At 37.5% G+C, this 17,862-nt stretch overlaps 2 protein-coding genes across 5 annotated transcripts in view; one reads left to right on the top strand and one right to left on the bottom strand.

Annotated features, from left to right (window-relative positions):
- HHIP (hedgehog interacting protein) overlaps window positions 1-17,862 on the bottom strand; it is a 74,916-nt gene that overhangs the window by 30,851 nt on the left and 26,203 nt on the right. The gene's annotated exons all lie outside the window — the stretch shown is intronic.
- Window positions 1-17,862, top strand: part of ANAPC10 (anaphase promoting complex subunit 10) — a 144,296-nt gene that overhangs the window by 115,789 nt on the left and 10,645 nt on the right. The window contains exon 6 of one of the 4 annotated variants that reach the window (XR_009114517.1): window positions 1,380-1,471. The exons of the other annotated variants lie outside the window; for them this stretch is intronic. The gene's annotated coding sequence lies outside the window, so the exon portion shown is untranslated. The remainder of the gene's footprint in view (window positions 1-1,379; window positions 1,472-17,862) is intronic. 4 annotated transcript variants of the gene reach the window in all.

Raw genomic sequence — 17,862 nt, 5'->3', positions numbered from 1 at the left:
TGATGTCATGGCTCGGTATGGGCTACACACTAGACCCTATCTCCAAAGCATTTCCTTTTTCCTCTTGTGTTGCAGAGCTTTGCTTTTTCCCTTGTTTATAAAGGGCTTTGCAGTTACCTAAGGATGTTTTAAAAAATATTTTCATTATTTTTTACTGATTTCAACAAATGCACTATTTTAATACTTGACTTTAAAATAACTTTAGGTACAGGAATGTGTTACAATTAAATTTATACATGAAAAATACTTAAAGGACTGTACTCTGGCTTGGAATTTAAGCACAAAACCTACTGAAGTTAGAGATGCTTTTTATTCAGTTAGGTGCAGGGAAGAATTTAGCTGAAAATGGCCAAAGTGCATCCATCACAAAGTTTTCTATTCTGATGTTTGGCAGCACTAGAACTTAAAGCCTAATTCTTTTTTTCTTCTTACTTCTGTTGCAGAAAAGACAAAATTTTGACATGGAGGGGGATCATTTTTTTCTTTTCCTTACCTTCACAGTCCTTTGAAGATACCAGTCACTAAATGCAGGACCTTTCACTTCTAGTCCTAGTCCTCTGTACTTATTTTTTTAATTCCTCAACTCCAGATTTTGCTGTTCTGCTGGGCAAGTCTTTAGTTTAATCCAAATGACAATCCTCGTCCCCTGATAATACAATTCTTTCTTCCCGTCCTCCTAAAGAAAGTACACGAAACTTATAAATGCAGATGCCAGCCCAACACAAACCCACAGCTTGCCTCCTTCACACTCTTCTGGTGCAACAGGAATCCTGCTTTCCCAACTCTCCCAGTTATTGGTTGGGAGCAGCCGAAAGCCTTGAGACTGCCCAGAGCCAGCCAATAATTGAGAGGTTTTGGGCAGAGCGACACAGGGCTGCGAGTGTGCTTGCAAGGAGGTGGCCATGAGCCCATGTGAGGTCTGCATCTGGACTGAGAATCTTTATGTACTGCACTGCTTTAGGAGAATTGGAATAACAGAAGACAGTGGAAATCAGTCCCGGAAGAGGGAGATTCAAATAAAGACCAGATGATTATTGCATTCAGTAAAGCTGGCTCAGGAAGGTGTGAATTACACACTTTCCTGCACCACAGAGGCCTCTTGAGCTGTAAGCAGCATTCATCCTCTGGGAACACAGGTGGTGATTCCACCTCTGTCCCCAGCTGGATTTATTTTCAAGGAAGCTTTACATTCCACCAGCAACTCAGTGAGTGGTTCACCAGCGGAGGCCACTATGGGAAGGTAAAAAATAAGTATGCTCCTTCTCAGTTCCCTGGCATGCCTCCACTTTCTGCTCTTTTATTTATTTATTTGGCATATCTGCTCTCCTACACGTTTCCTTTTCAGCATTCTTCCACAGCAGACTGTCTTTCTCCGACAGGTTTTCTGCTGGATTGGTTTGAGGTCTATTGTGCTGCAGAATTGGCCTTCCAGGATAGCAGAGAAAGCTTCCTTCCAGTGAATGGGAATGCAGTAAGTGTTCAGAAATTTACTGACCATGAAAATCCTTCATTAATAGGCGAGAATAGACCTGATGACCTTTGTATTTTTTCCTCCTCCTTTCTGTTGCTCTGAAGCTTTACCCACCTTTCCACACCACTTCTGTGATAAAGGCAAATTTTACAACTCTCTTTCAGTGGGCAGTGCAATAAAATTGGCTCAGATGATGCCCCACAGAGAACAGACTATGTTCCATTAACATTCACAAATACATGACATGATGACAAGACACCAATAATTCTTTTTCCCAATCACCAAAACTGGGGCTTTTCCCTTTCCAATCAAGAATGACTTTTTAAAACTTACACCCTATTTTGATGCTACCTGACTTTATTTTTCTGTAAATACACAAACAATACAAATAAATCTTCTTAGTGACTGGCTCTTCTACCAATGCTCTGATTTGACTATGATCCTTTCAGCCATCTGTTCTGGTTTTCTCATGCTCTCCTTCCCTCACTATGTATATAATACTTATCTTTATTTTTCAGTAGCATGTTCAATACAATTTTCATTTTGTTTAAAATGCAGATTAATGGCAGAGAGTTGTCAAAATACTTAAAGAATTACAATTCAATACATAAGTTGCTTTTTCTATGGCATGACATTTCAGCCAGTCACTGCTGTCATTTTTGTCCTTCCTATGGATAAAAATATGCTATGGAAAAATAAAAATCCTACTACCATGCAAAGATCTTCTTCAGCTGCTAATTTTAATAAATGTCTACAAAAAAGTCTATAACACTTTAAATGAGCTCTAAAACTTTTCTGCTGAGAGAGGGGAAAAAAAGGAGGTACAGTGACCCAGAGCAAATTTGACAGTGCTTATGTAAAATGAACGAACCTACATCAAATTCTATACTCTGATAATCAAAAACAAATTCATGCTGTTTTACCGTGACCACTTTATATGGAAATTTAGGGATATAATTCAGAACAGAATTATCAGTAATTATCATACTCTCTGCATTAAATTAAAACCAGAAATGTTGATCTGTCTAATTGTAGGCATTAAAAATAACTAGTTTCAAATAAGAGGGATGCAAATGGGAATATGCCATGATGACATTACTCATACAAACAATTCTGCCTTTCTCTTTTGGCTTCCAGTGCTGAACTGTCACCTGTGAGAGCAGGTATTTGCTTTTTCTGCTTGCAAAAGGAACAGTACATTCACATGAGCTATGTACTTAAATATTGTGGGGCTGGGAGAGAACACAGAAAACCACAGCCAGCTTGAAGGAAAAAAGCTTTAGATTTCTACTTAGATTGGTCTCCATATCCTTACTCTTGTCTGCATGCTAGTGGATATTAAAACTTGCTCAGCAAGTGCCAGAAGTTGCTAGCAGTCTGTATCTTGCAAAAGAAATGGTTAAAAGAATTCTAAAAACCACCCCTTCAACAGGATACCTTTTGCCAGAGATTAATAAAGGGCTAGAGGAGCTTCATTCAGTCCACACCTTTTCTATTATTTGCCAAGTATTACCATGATAATCAACATAACCTGGATTAAACTGTGGCCTTTATGAGCTCTGTCACTGTTTTGAGAGATGAGTGAGTTCCATGGCTTATCAAAATATTGCTCAATCTTTGCTGTAAATATGAAAGTAATCTTCTCCATTGAAGGTTATTTCTTAAGCAAATTTCTGGCTTTAGTCACTAAGGCTCTGAAGGTACTTAGGAAAGGCTTAAAAGTGATTTCTGCAAGATATTTCAAATCTCTTTTTCTTCTTATTGTAAGAAACTGGAAAATAGCATTATCTGAATGGATTTTAGGAGGAGAATGGGAGACAATCTGAAGGATAGAAGTTCAAGTAGCATAAAGAACACAGTAGAGAGACAGGAAGGATAAGGTTCTCTCCTGCGGGCACAGACCCCACATAGAACGTGAGGCTTTGCCTGCAGGCCTGAAAGATGGGAACATGTCACTGTTTCTCAGTTGCCAAAAAATGTGTGTGCAAATCCTAGAGATAAAGCAAATGCTATTCTGCTCTCTAATATCCAAAGAACTTTTGGACTCTGAAATCTGGATGCATGGCAAGGCATATTTCAGCCTCTATTTGGCATCAGCATTCAGCATAGTTTTGATAATAACGTGTCATATCTTCAAAGCAAGTGCTGGTTGCATGTGTTGCTGGTTTACTCAGTAATTATTGAGCTGAACATAATAGGCAAAGTCAGACTTTGTATTTAGAAGCTCTGTCAATGTTCTTCAAGATTTTACCAGTAGACATACAGCAGCACTACTGGATGAAGGCTAGGCCACTCTTCTATGTCTTCTTATTCCAGTATTGAAATTGTTTATGCCTACATTCTTTGGCCATTCAGCTGTTCCAAAAAGTCTTGTCTTACTGGCACAAATGCAAAGAGAAAACCCATTTAGATGTCCAGTATCTGCTACTGAATTTTAAGCTTCCACATGTGAGTGTGAGCATTGGAACTGTATTTGTTATCTAAAATCAAACTCTTTGAAATATAAGGACTGCACTTTTTGGAGTCCCGGTACAAATGCATCCAGAAATAATCCAAAAAAGGCTATGATTTCATTTTTTTCAACAAAAATCATGCACATGGATCATGTTTGTACCATTGTCAGAAACACATTTAAGCATTGAACCCTCACATTTCTGAGAAGGTACTGAATGGCAGCTGGGAAGAAAAATGTGTTTGCATTCTCTGATACTGCCCAAGGATTTTTCTTCCCAGTTCTTTGCCAATCCCTTCAACTTCCCAGTGCCCCAGGATCTGAGCAGCCCAAGGGCAGAAAGATGAGTGAGCACATCCTCACACTGCTGCAGTTAAGCTTGGCTTTAAATACTGCCTTAACCAATCAAATTATTTTTGTTCTTTCAGTAAAATATATGTATTTTGCCAGCTACCTGAAAATCATGAGTAAATAAATCCAGAGATATCCAGATTTTTTCCACTGATGTTTTGCGGACATCAGAAGCTAAAATCATCAAAATAATCATTTTTTTGTGGATCTCTCATACAGGTCTTGTCTTTACCTCTCAACTAAAATAGTGAGAAAAAATATTAATATTTTGAAGAGAGACGTGAATATTTTCATGAAATGTGCCAAGTGGAAAAAGCAGGGCGGTGGAGGATATACGGTTTGCTCTCCATGACTAGGATCTGTATATAAGAGGAGAATGATGGCAATCCACAGCCGTGTTGACAATTCAGACATACAGGAAATACCCTTGTAGGAAACTAATACCATCTGGGTTTGGCCCAAGATGTGTGAATGAGAAATATGTTTCTTGTTGAGAATGCAAAGATAGTTTTGGACATTGCAAAGAAGGAATGTGTTAAGCATGCTCAGTTATAAAAATGAAATAGGGTGAGGCTCTGCATGCATATGGAATAATTGGAGGAATATGTTTGTGTGTGTCAATAGCTGATGCAGTCATACAACTTCAGAACTCATTTGCCCTAATACAACCAGTAAATTACTATGAAAAATGTCTTCAGTACAAAAGGCTGGAAGCTCTCTCAGTAAAGACAGTGTTGGAAAATGCTGGTTTGTCCAAGCCCCCGCTTTCCCTCATGGAAAGGGAGGTTTGCTTGTCACACATGTTGTGTTTGGGGGGCAAAAACTGAAATAGTTCTGAAGTTCTCGGAACATCCAGTTCTAATACGTGTAAAAGTGGGAATTTTGATTATTTCAGTGAGTTGTTTTCAGTTTAGAAATTAGTTTTAGTTAAAAGAATGTCAACACTGAAATGAAATATTTCATTTGGCCCTTTCTGAGAACCTTTCAGTCCACACTTGGTGAGAGTATGTTTTCAAAATCTCAGAATATTCTCACTCCTCTCTATCCTGTTCTGGCATTAACTGTCTGAGATTTTAGTGTCTGTTCTTGGCATAGGAAGGCTCTCTGGTTTCTAACGAAGCCATTGCCAGCATTCTGAGGTTCCTAAGACTCGCTGCCTGCGGGATGGATTTTTGCCTCCTCCTTGACACCCTCATCTACTTGTGAAAGCCCCAGCAGTGCTGATTTTTCTGTTATTTGTGAGGATAATGAATGCCTTGCCTTGGATAGGAAAAAGTTCCAGACTCTCTTTTTCGTGTACATTTGCCTTCTGCTCCAGACTAGCCTTGAGTACTATCATCCTTCCTCTAAGTTCAGGCTCTAAATGCTCTTTTTGAAGAAAATTATTGAGAAAATAAAAGGTTTGCTAAGCTTTCATGCCTGTCAGGATTCTGGATTAACCCTGTTCCAGGCTCAAAGACACTCATTTTACAAATTACCTGTTCGTTAATTGAGCAATGCTCATACGATGGCAGTAAAATGGCTCTTGTTGTGTCTTGGTCCTAATTTGGTTTTCAGCAGATTTTTAACAAATCTGATTTCTCACTCTTAAACACTTCTGGAGGTATATATTTAACATGTATCAATTGTATTAGTGCTTATCCAGAAATCTGAATGCAAAAAAGGGAAAAAAGAATTTTCATTATTTTATTTTCAATTCTTTTTAGTAGGCATTGAACTTGCATAGCACCTGAGAGAGAACTTTAAACAGGATGACTGAAGTCAATTGAACCAAACGTTCCTAAGACACTGAAGGCACACCACGGGGTGTCTTTGATTGAGGGGCAACCTGTGCCAGTGTCTCTTCGCCCTCACAGACAAGAATTCCTTCCTCATATCCAATCTAAACCTGCCCCCATCCTTAGCCAGGCTGGACGCACAAAGCACTGCTTTCACTTGCATCTCCTGTGGAACATGCACATCTGCCTTGCACATCTGCCTTGCACATCTACCTCTCAGGGGAGGATTTATGACTGTGCAGGGCTTGGATTTTCCAAGCTGTTTATGCTGATGTATTATGCACATATTCACTACATACACTTGCATCCAGCATTTAGACAAATTCAGTTTTCCTTAGCCTTGTAGGTTAAATTCTCATAGAATGGCATTGGTTTTGTAGCCCCAAAAGAGGAACGTGAGTGGATATAAACAGTGCACACATGCTTGATTTGCATATCTTAAGGCTTAAATAAATGGTCTTTGAATTATCTAAAAGGATTTTTTTAATGGTATAGAATAAACAAATGTTGTTATGCCTGCAACATTGAATTCCACTGTTGGGGAAAAAGGGTTTTGAAAACTGCACTTCACGAATGTGCCCTGTGTATTTTTAAAGAACTCATTAAATTATGGTTGTACTACGTATTTTAAATATTGACATTTCTGAGTGGGGTTTAATTTTTATTCTGCCAAGTGGTGTAAATTCCTGTTTTGGATTCTGAGGATTTCAGTGGAGGTGGAAAACCACTAATAATTTCTTCTTGTTCACGCAACTTATATTCCCTTGCATGTTTTAACTTGAGGCAGACCCTTTCTATTGATGCTGATAACACTGCTGTGAGTGTAAACCAAACTCTTTTGGAGTTGGAAAGAGTAAAATTTCCTCTAAGTAATAGCAATGATCATTACCTTAATATAAAATTTTGTTTCATAAGGCCCTAATTCAGCAAGTATTTAGACACATGCCCAAACTCCACTGATTTTTTTTTCTACTGCAAAAAAAGGATAACATGAGGCAGCCAATTCTCTCCACTTCAGTGTTTACTTGATTTTTGGTGTCAGTAAATGAGATCTGATACAATGTTGATGAGGCAGTTTATCAATCAAAAGTGCTTCTGATTGAGGAGGAAAAAAAAGTACTGGAAAAAAGTGGAGAATTTTCTCTTAATTAATCTTACCCTGAGATTTCATAAAGATTATTTTATGGTCTGTAGCTAACGTGGTGGTTATGCAGCTAAAGGCATTATCTTCACATCATTATAATGAAACATAACACTGGTATCCTTGACTTTATTAGCCAGGCTTCATTGGTATCTGACATTATATATTTCCTATTATAAATCTAAATAAGAACTTACACTGACCTGCATTAGACCAAACATTAAACAATTTACTAAGATTACAACTTTAGAAAAAAAAAAAAAAAAAAAGAAAGGAGTCTTTTAGACCACCAAGAAACAACCATAAATTTAAGGAAATATGAGGTTTCCACCATGTGACTTCCCCTGCAGAGTTATGCAACAGACTGCTGTTACTTAAAGGTCATACATAAAAAATTTATGGTACATTTTTTAAGAGATTTATGGTGTTTCTATTTATACAACTTATATGTCAACAATTTAAAGGTATCGTATACTAAAATAACAAATCAAACTCTAATCCCTTTGAATCCTTGATAAAATAGAATGCTTTAACGTTAAGTCTTATATAAAAGAGGTGTAATAAATGTATCTGTATTAACTGATGTGGTATGTGTGATGTAATGATTAGCTGTTTATTATCTATTACAGATCATTTGCTCATTTTTATCTTGAAAATCATTTGCAAATGGGGCTGGTTAGGGGAGCATTCCTTGGAGTATAGGCCCATTACATGGCGGTGTAGCTCTCTTTAGAATTGCTCTGCAAATCAGTCTCAGAACTGACTTTCCTTTTGTGCTCAGCTGAATGATGCCATTGATACAACCTACACCTCTTGTTTTGAGATATCTTTGAGCTCACATACACATCATTTATGGAAGATGTTGCTGGATTTTCTGGAAGTAAAACTCTGTAATGCTGTGTGATGGTACCAATCCTTAGTTATTTGCTGAACTTTCTTTGCTTTGCACTGGAATGAAATAAGAGCAGTTAGATACTCACTCAGCATTGCTAAGGCAAGAGGGTGGAAAAGACTGAGAGGGGGCAATTTCTTAAAGGCTTTACCAGTGGGACTTCAACTCAGCCATGGGAGTCACATTGTGAAGCTTGCCTTTGCACACCTAATTTAAATATATCCATGTGGGAGCTGCGACTGACAATGCATCGCTTTATGCCAGAAGTCAGAGCCAAATATCCAGATCTGGCAGGGATTATTGATGCTAAATTCATCCTTGAATTTTGCATATTAAATTAATTCATGAATATGATGGCTCCATTGGGGCACAGCATTTAAACTACCCTGGAGTGTGTAAGCACTGCGATACCATAAATATTAATTTCTCATGAAAACAAGTCTTCACAGATAAACAAAGGTCCTAATATGTATAACATCTATGAACATGCTGAACCATAAACACATTTATAAGACCATTGCCTTTGAGGTCAACCATAAACACAGTGCTGAATGGGGCAAGAGCATTTGGAGAAAGATACTAATATGGTCATGGAGATTTGTGGTGTTGTGGCCTAATCTTGTCCTCAGGAAAGAGCCCAGGAATGCAGTCTGGTGGTACTAAGTTCCTAAAAATAGGGAGGGGAATTCTCCACAATTCTCCTGTGCCACCCACCAGGTTTTAGTTGTGGAGTCCCTGCTGACTTGAATCATCGTATCTCATCCCTTGATGACTCTCCCAGTATTCCTGTAGGGATGCCCTTTGTCTGGGCTCAAAGAATGTTCCTTGCCTTGCTGTGGGAGATGCTGTTTTATTGGTGTCCTTGGCTGCTGCTGTCTCCAGCTCTGAAGATAACAGAGTGCCTGAGCAGCCCTGCAGAGCTGGAGCTGATCCTGTAAGAGGTCCTCAGCAAAATGACCCAGCAGACCTTTGCAAAAAGTGCTTATGCAACGCTGCATCACCGGGGTTCTTGCTGTAAAATACAGCTCTACGGGTTCTGTGGATTTTGGAGGTTTCCAAAGTTGTGGCACCCTGTGATTTGTCTTTGCTGACTGCAGGAACATATCGCTTTTCCTAAGCTGGTCATCGCCCCTTCATCAGCATAATTCATTCCCAGGGTAAGAAGCTGTTGTAAAGAAATTAGCTACGAGTCTTCCAGCAGAGTTTATAGGTTCGTAGGCCAACCCAAGCGGCAATTAATTTAAAAGAAGATGTGATCACTTCCTATCTTTTATGAGCATTAAATAATATATTTTTTCTTTTTGACAAAAAATATTTGACATGTCAAAGGAGTAGAATGAGAGCTGATAGTATCTATGGTATTTTAAAATATGAATATCTTTTATAAAGAAGAAAATCACAAAGTGTTAGAAAAGAATAACAGATACGGCATTTTAAAAGCTGTTTTTCTTTATAACTCTAAGTGTAGAGTTTCAGAGAGAAAACACTAATAAAAATTAGTCAGTCATCATTATGATGTCATTCTCATAATTTCCCTTGAAGTAAACTAGCAAGTACAAATAATATTTGTAATGTCTGACATCATCTATGTAGCTTTCCATATGCTCAGACTTTAGGTTAAATTTAGTGATGTTTCCCATTTGTTAGAGAGAACACCTTCTGGGTGGAATGGATTTCATTAAGAAAATCTCTCTGAAGTTAAGCCATCTTTGTAACTTGTTTGAAACAAAACAAAACCAAACCCCAAACAGTCCAGGAATGATAGGAGTACAGCAGTAGCAATTTGTCAAAAATGTGATTGTCTGTAAGAACCAACGTTTTAGTCCGGAGTCTTAGGGCTCACATGAAGAAAGGAAACATGCTCTTTGGTGTGGCTCTCTCCTAAAAGAAATAACCATCATCATAATTGTTTTATGTAGGAAACAATTTCCCCTTCCATGTGACAAATGCACATTTATCACAGTTGGTCTGCAAAGGCTTCTTGGAATCAAACATAAAAAAAGTTTTAGGGGAGTCGTGGACTCATTTTTTCAGCATGACTGGCTCATCAGCATCCTTGTCCTTAGACAAATATCTGCCAGTTGAGTTAATTTGTAATGGAATTATCAACTGGGATTATATCTTTCAAGTCATATTTCAAAGATATGCAGTACACAAATGATGTGGACCCATTTAATCCAAAGACCCCTGACAGCTTTTTCAAAAGTCCATTGCATTACTTAATATAAACTTAAAATTTAAGTAAATATTATTCATTATTCCTGATTTTGTTGTTGTCGTTGGAAGACTTGGGCATCTGTTTTAAATGATGTCATTATTTACACTTTTGCATTTGAATGGACATTAGCTAAATGTGACAGTTATTCAAATTCAAAGTAGAAAAAATTACTAGAGTTGTCAGAATATTGTAATACACTGATATATTATTCCTTCATTAATGCCAACATTTTCTATTACTCTCCCTTCCCCCTCAAAAAGGAATAGGAAATTCACACATTTGCAATCTATACTTACGTACTGAATGGAACAATTCCTGAAAGAAAAATAGCTAACATAAACATAATTTCTTCTTTAGAAATATGAGGTATGCAATAATTAGTAGAGCCTCATTAAAGCTATAGAAACCATATTCCCTTAGGAGAAAAAGAACAGTAACTTCTGAAAAAATGGCAGGCTATACAGAGTTTGCTATATCTGAGGAATAAAAATGTAACTGCTTAAACATATTTAAAAGTGGTAAATTCACTTCCTTTACAAATTCATAAACTCAGAAATATTTCCTTGCAATTGTTCTTGGAACTGATAGAGGAAAATCTCCCAGGGACACACCAAATGTAATAAGTGTAATATGAAAATTGCCCTTTCTGCTCTAAGATTGAAAGAGAGCAGATATTCTCCAGAACACCAGCAGGTTCCCCTGCTCCCTGCCCAGATGGGCTCTTCCCACAGCCTCCCTGCATGAGGGACTTATGAGCCTCCTCAGAGCTGACTGTACGGAAGGAATGTGGGCTCAAACATTTGCAGGCATGCCACAGAACCTCAGCAATCCAGTCTCTTGTTAATTACAACTAATATTTCATTATGTTGTGGAATTTTCAGCTACATAGCTGTGTGCACACATCTTAGTATGTCGTGTAGCCAGCGCTTGCAATTAAATTAGAAGCTCTGCGAGTATAAGAGGTGTATTGAAAGCTAAAATTAGTAGAATAAAGCACTGCAAGCAGGTTTTCAGCTTTTTAATTTGAAACCTTCAGACTTCTTGATTGCAGGAAGAAGTCTGTGAACACAAATCAAACTAAAAAGTAAGGAGGCAGTGAATTTCCACTCCCCCTGTTTTCAAATGAACTCTTTAGGCACATGGCTTTTAAGCCAATTTCATGATTTTGGAGTCTGCCTCGTGTGTGTGAATGGACAGGACTGAAGGTACTTTACATGGCTTATTTAAAAATAACATCCTAACCCAAGCTATAAATCACAATAAGTATTTAATGCCTTACGTATATAATAAATATTCAAGTCTAAGTATCTGGTTACAGCAGTGATTAAGAGTTCTGAAAATCAACCCCTTAAAGGACAGTCTTCAGTGGAAGTAGTGTGAGTGGTGAGGCTTCTTTCACGCCCTTCTGTGCACATCTGCAGTTCACAGCCATTGAGTCAGCAACATCACAGCATCTGTTACTTCTGAACTAGATGCACATCCATGCTTTTGGCAAATTTCATTTGAATACTGCTGTTTGAGGAATTAAAGTAATTCTTAAGACAGAGAGGAGCCAGCCTGATATGAAGTTCTAAACTTTACAGTGTTTAAAGCAGCTTGATGGGTTTTATGGTGGGAAGAGAGAGTGGAGGATAAGAAAGATATCTTGGGGAGGCTATCTCTGGATTCTAGTTTTTAAACAGAAACCTTGGATCTTCGTTGTGCTGGGGAAGAACTACCTCTGACTGGACAGCCCAGTCAGAAGGAATGAATCAGAGCTACAGATAGAGATCCCTGCAGACTTTTTCTTTTCCAAATCCCATTACATTTGCAACAATGCAGGCAGGGAACTGACTGGCTGGGGACAGCTCTGCTGAGAGGGAGTGTGGGGTCTCGGCAGACAGAATTGAACGTGAGCCAGCAGAGAGCCCTGGCAGCAGAGAAAACCAGCAGCAGGCTGGGCTGCTTAACAAGCACAGACAGCAGAGAAACCACTCATCCTCCCTTCCCCTGCACTCAAGAAGCTGCAGAGGGGACACTACACCTGTAGCTCCGAGTTTGGCAGCCCCTCAGCACCAGAGTGGTGTCATCACACCACAGTGTGAAGGGGGCTGGGGACTGGAGCATTTGTCCTCTGCAGAGAGGCCACCAGAGTGGCCTCTCCCTCCCCTGTTCAGCCCAGGGAATAGAAGGCTTTGGGACCTTGTTCTGCAAGTGGGGCAGTTGGGTGTGACAATGACATTAGAGAATGACATCCCCAATGTAATTGTCCTTGGCAAGACTCTGTGACTCTAATGTTAGTGTAGGGTTTTTGGCAAAACATTTCTGTGGCAGGTACTGTTGGAAAACCATAATCAATATAAAAAAAAAAAAAAAAAACAAAACAGTTCAGGCACCTAATCTAAAGATTTAACCTATCAAGCTACTTTTATGTTGTTACAGATTTTTTCTCCTTTTCTTTTTCTGTTTTTACTAGAATTTCTAGTCTTTACCTGAGAAGGATTCCAAACAACCTTCGTAAGGATTAGGAGAGGGATTCTGCACTTGATTAATGACAGGGACTACAATCTTCAATTTGGTTATCCTGGATAATGTCCTTCATCTATATAGAGCAATGTGTCCCTTTAACCAAACGATATTTAATTTCATGCAGTAGCACAGCAGGTCTCTGTGAGCAAGGACCATTGACTTTATATGTGCCTTTCAAGCTGCCTCTCTGAATTTAATTGTATTATTGTACATTGTGTCCAATATTTTGTAATTTTATAAGCTTCCCCAGAAGCATATCTTGACAATTCCTAGTTTGTGTTGGAAATGTTTTCTAATGCATCCAGCCCTGATACAAACCAGCCTGTACATGTGAGTCTGGCAGCCTAAATGAGTTATCAAGTCACCAAGCTTTGCAGCATACCTCAAGTTTCACATAGAAGCGAATTTTGAGCTGCTTGGTTCTGCCCCACACAGAAGACAAACACTAGCACTATGTTATTCCTGGACAAGGAATCTGAAACAAAGATTAAAGGTGATTGTTCTACAGGCTACCACACCTGCAGACATAGGACCTACCTGCACCCAGTTTTATTGACAGGAGGCCCAGTTCCCTACCAGAAAAGCTCCATGGCTGCTGTGTTTTTTGTAAGCAATTGGATAATAAATTATAGCAGCAGAAAAGCTACAGGCAAATACTTCATTAATTGGTGCTGAATTGCAACCATCAAAGCAGCAGCATGTAACAGACAAGTGGTTATGCTGCTCAAATGTCATTCCTTTCAAGTGTGACAATTCAATTTGTTAAACTTTTTAATCAAAGAAAAAACAGAATAAAAAGGCAATATTGCCTTCTCTGAAATGTATCACTTCACCTATTTCTGGTAGATCTTGTTTTTTCCAAATTAAATATATTTTTAGATGCCATCAAAACCCTTTTCAATATTATTTTGTTCAACTGTATCTTGCTGTACTGCTGAGGATGCTGCTGAGTTAAATAGTGACAGTGTTCATTACCCAAATACCTCTTTTAGGTACTGCTCAATAACTGCTTTTTATAGTTTTTTATAGTTTTATAGTATAGATTTTTGGAGTTGTCACTGACACTTATATTTTTTCCAGGATAGAACAGAATAAGGTCAGAGAGCTCTTTGTGTGTTGAAAGATTCTTTATGTTATATTGAATTACTGTGCCATTTCATTACTTATATTTAAAAAAATTTCTCTAGACTTCCTTCCAACACACTCAATCTTGTATCACCAGCAAATTCAGACACTTAGTTATGAATTTTTCAAAGTAACAGCTGATTTTCTGGAAGCAATACAAGATTACACATTTAAAAATTATTTTAAAGATATGGATTATTTATTTCTTCTATTTGTTTTTCACTCCTAATTTAGAAGTGTACTGGAGATATGTCCAGAGGCATTGGCATGGTGCAGTTCTTGCCTGAGTGCAATCAGAACCACAACAGCTCATGTTTTTATTGCTAGAGCAGCAATCCCTCATACCACTTTCTTCAGAAACACCAAATAAAACCTTCTAGAGATATAAATTACTTTCTCTTCATTATCTTACAGATTCTTTGACAGCATTCCATTTGTGGCAAGAAATCAACATTTAAACAAGATGCTTTTTTGGGCCTAATTTCACAATTCTCCTAATTTTTCATCTAGGATTTTTTGTTCTCCCTGCTCTGTTATTTGCAGAATGACCTTCAGAGCCCTTTAAAAGCCAGACTCAAAGATGAATTTTGTAAAACAAATAGCATAGCTTCATTACCTTAACCACTCTAATGTTCAGTTGCTTTCGAGTACTTATTTTCAGGGTAATTTATGCTGGTGCTTTCCGTGATTTCTATTCTACCTCTTTTTTCCCCCCCCTTCTCATCCTACAGGTGGAGAAGCAGCAGATGTCAAACACCAACTATAGGATATTATTTTCTCAGTTTCTCTTATGGAAAGAAATAAAGTTGTATCTTTTCCTTTAATACTCCATTGGTCCACCTAACCAGCCTCTGCCAAAGATCATCACTTAGCTTGAGGAAGTTCTTCTATTGTGATGTCTTTTAAAATTCTCTGTATTTTCCCCTATTTGTCCTTTAAATTTCCTCTCAAACCTCAGAATGTTGTTCTATCATGAATATTTATGGGAAACTCCTACTTACTCTGTCAGTGAAACAATGGCAGGATATAACCCTTACTCTGGTGTTCTGAATTTATATTCTGCTCTATTAGTGCCACTTGAGTTGGATTTCCATTTTATTATAGGATTATTATTTTTTGGGGGCCTGAACATTCCCTTGTACCTTGTGATATTTCTCACCTTCTTGATTCCTGATTGTTCCAGTATATACATATTTTCCCTGAATCTAATAAGTTACTTTTAAAGAACCTCCATGCTGCTTCTATGGATTTTAATTTCCTAACTTTCCCCTTCAGGCTATTTCTAACTTCCTCAATATAAAAATCTTCCTTTTTTGAAAAGTACTTTAATATTATTACCTTATGGTAGGTTCCCACGGGAGGATGTTGAGCTTAATTACATTATGGTCGCTTTTATTTAGTAGCTCAACCACGTTAACTTCCTGAATCAACTCATATATTTTGCTCAAGATCTGCATCAAGACTAGATTTGCCCTCTCAGTATTCCATAGAAATTGTGATACCTTACAACTGAAAGCCCATGATGATGCTCAGTAATGTATCTCAAGCAATCAGTTGTTGTTGTTGTGCTAAGATTCAGCTGAAAACAATGTTTAGTAGTGAACTATATGGTAGTTCTGAAAAGCACATTGAAATATGGTTTGTCTTTGAACTAGATCCACTGCTTCTCTGAACTTATAAACATGACTTTGAAAGAATGTACACTGTTTTCCTGATTAGAAGTCCCTTCTCTTTTTTTTTTCCATTACTCATTTATTTCAACCCCAGTTTTAAAATCTATCTCATTAGAAAAGCATTCCTAATAACAGAAGTTGAAACAAATATAGACATGTGTATCCTTGTTCAACACAGAGCTGTTACTATTACATGTTATGAGAACACAATATTTGGTACTAGACACAATTTCTTTATTATTTTAAATCCCAAACTGATTATCTTAAATTGAACTTTTTTTAAATTTTCCAAGAAAGGTTTGCTTCATTAATGTTATAATTTGTGGTTCACATTTTGAAAGAAAGATAAAAATAATTTCTAAAATAGTGTGTCTTTCTGACATAAACACAGCTAACTTACATTTTTGCAGTTTCCAGGATTGTTTCACTTGTACAAAGCAGTAAAAGTATCCTGCTCTTTCCATTTTTCTCGTACTATAAGAACCAAGAAAGCAGGAATTTGTTTAGCTCATTGGCTCCATTTATCCTGAGCCAAGACCATGATCTTGGAAACCCTGTAACTTGGCTGAATACAGTACAAAGTTCTTTGCAAAAAGCCAGTGCAATTAGAACAACACAGTGTATGTTCAGTCTCAAAATTAAGACGATAAAGTTTCAAACAGTTAGAACTGAAACAAAGTATCATGGACCCAGACCTTTAATCAGTTGAACACAAATCCTAATTCCACTAGTTTTTGATCAAATGAAGAATTGTGTGCTTGAGGACAGCATTAAGAAAACACTCTTCTACATTCTTGTAAATGGGCAGAATTCACACAGAAAACAAGGAAACATAATGGAAGAAGTGCAAGTTTTGTGCAGTCCAGCCCTGGGAGCTCCTCTGAATGCTCCAGACAGAGTGACACTATAGCACAGCAATAGCCTCTGCACTTTCTGCTTTATCACTGCTCACTGCTCAGTGGCCATCACATTTGCTAACCAAGTCAGCACATTGCTGACACTTGTTTTAAAACCCAGTGCTTCAGTTCTGAAGCTCCTTTTTTTTTTTTTTTCCAAAAACCTCCCCTTTGCTGCATATTTAGAATATCTAATACATGCATAAGACATTCTCTTCACTTTTATGAAATCATCTGTAATTTCTACTTTGATGAACTACAACACTTAAGGAAATCAAGTAAATAAAATTCAGTACCAAGGATTGTAGCTCATGATGTTTCAATTCACCTAAATTATTCATGGGTTGTTGAAGGTACATTTTTGTTTTATTGAATAAAGGAATTATCAGGCCCTATTAGAAATAATTTTAGTTCTGCTCAGATTGAAAGTAATTTTCTTTCATGCATTTTGTTTGAAATTTTTTTTGACCATTGATATAAAGTGATTTCAGAAGTTACTAGGTTAGTAAGGAGCAAATTAAGTTCACTTCCCTTTGTCATTTGCTACCTTTTTTCCCATAGGATACTTACTTCTAGAAATATTGTTGAAATATTTATGCAGATAGTAAAATAAAATATATACACATTGATGAAATGTATATGCATTTTATACAAAACAGAGAATTGTATGGATTGTATAGAACCATGTTCCTTTTGGTTTTTTATTTGTACCATAAAAGTTTAACAAACTCATTTAAAAGCAAAAATTTTTAATAGACAATATAATTTGTAGGGAGAATGTATCTCTACAAGAAGTGTTAAATGTTGCAAGTTACAAAATGCTGACTCACTAAACTACAGAAAAACCAGAGTTTTCAATGCTTCTGCTTCAAGGATGACATTACTTTTGAATTAAGTAATCCATTAAACATTTCTTTACCAAACATTTGTAAATAAAGGGTTTGGTCCAATTGTACCTGCAGTCCTCCCAGCCCCACGGGCCTTTGGAGAAACATGGATCCTGTCTCTGAAATAGTTCTGGTTTTTCCCACTTAGAGAGAACTAGGAGAGGGGTAAAATCCCAGAGGGCCTGGTTTCTGTGAGGCAGTTCCCTAATATTTCCTACTTTTGGATTTGTCTGCTGCTTTAGACTTTGGATATGATGTTTGGAACCACCCTGGGTTTGGCAGGGCTGTGATCTGTAAGACACTGTAGGGGCAAACTGGAGAGATCTCCTAGGTGGCTTGTTAAGGTTTATTTGATCTCCTGGTTTATTTACCCAGGCACACACCTGCTTGTTACATGAGAGCACTGTGACTTCTTGCTCCTTCCCTCAAATAGTCACTGGAGCAATCCTGTCCTGATAATATTGTCCTGC

The sequence above is a fragment of the Melospiza georgiana genome, chromosome 5 (genome assembly GCF_028018845.1).
Source record: "Melospiza georgiana isolate bMelGeo1 chromosome 5, bMelGeo1.pri, whole genome shotgun sequence".
In the NCBI taxonomy this organism is placed as follows: Eukaryota; Metazoa; Chordata; class Aves; order Passeriformes; family Passerellidae; genus Melospiza; species Melospiza georgiana.
The sequence above is the reverse complement of the archived record's forward strand: the minus strand, read 5'-3'. Positions and strand labels throughout refer to the sequence as shown.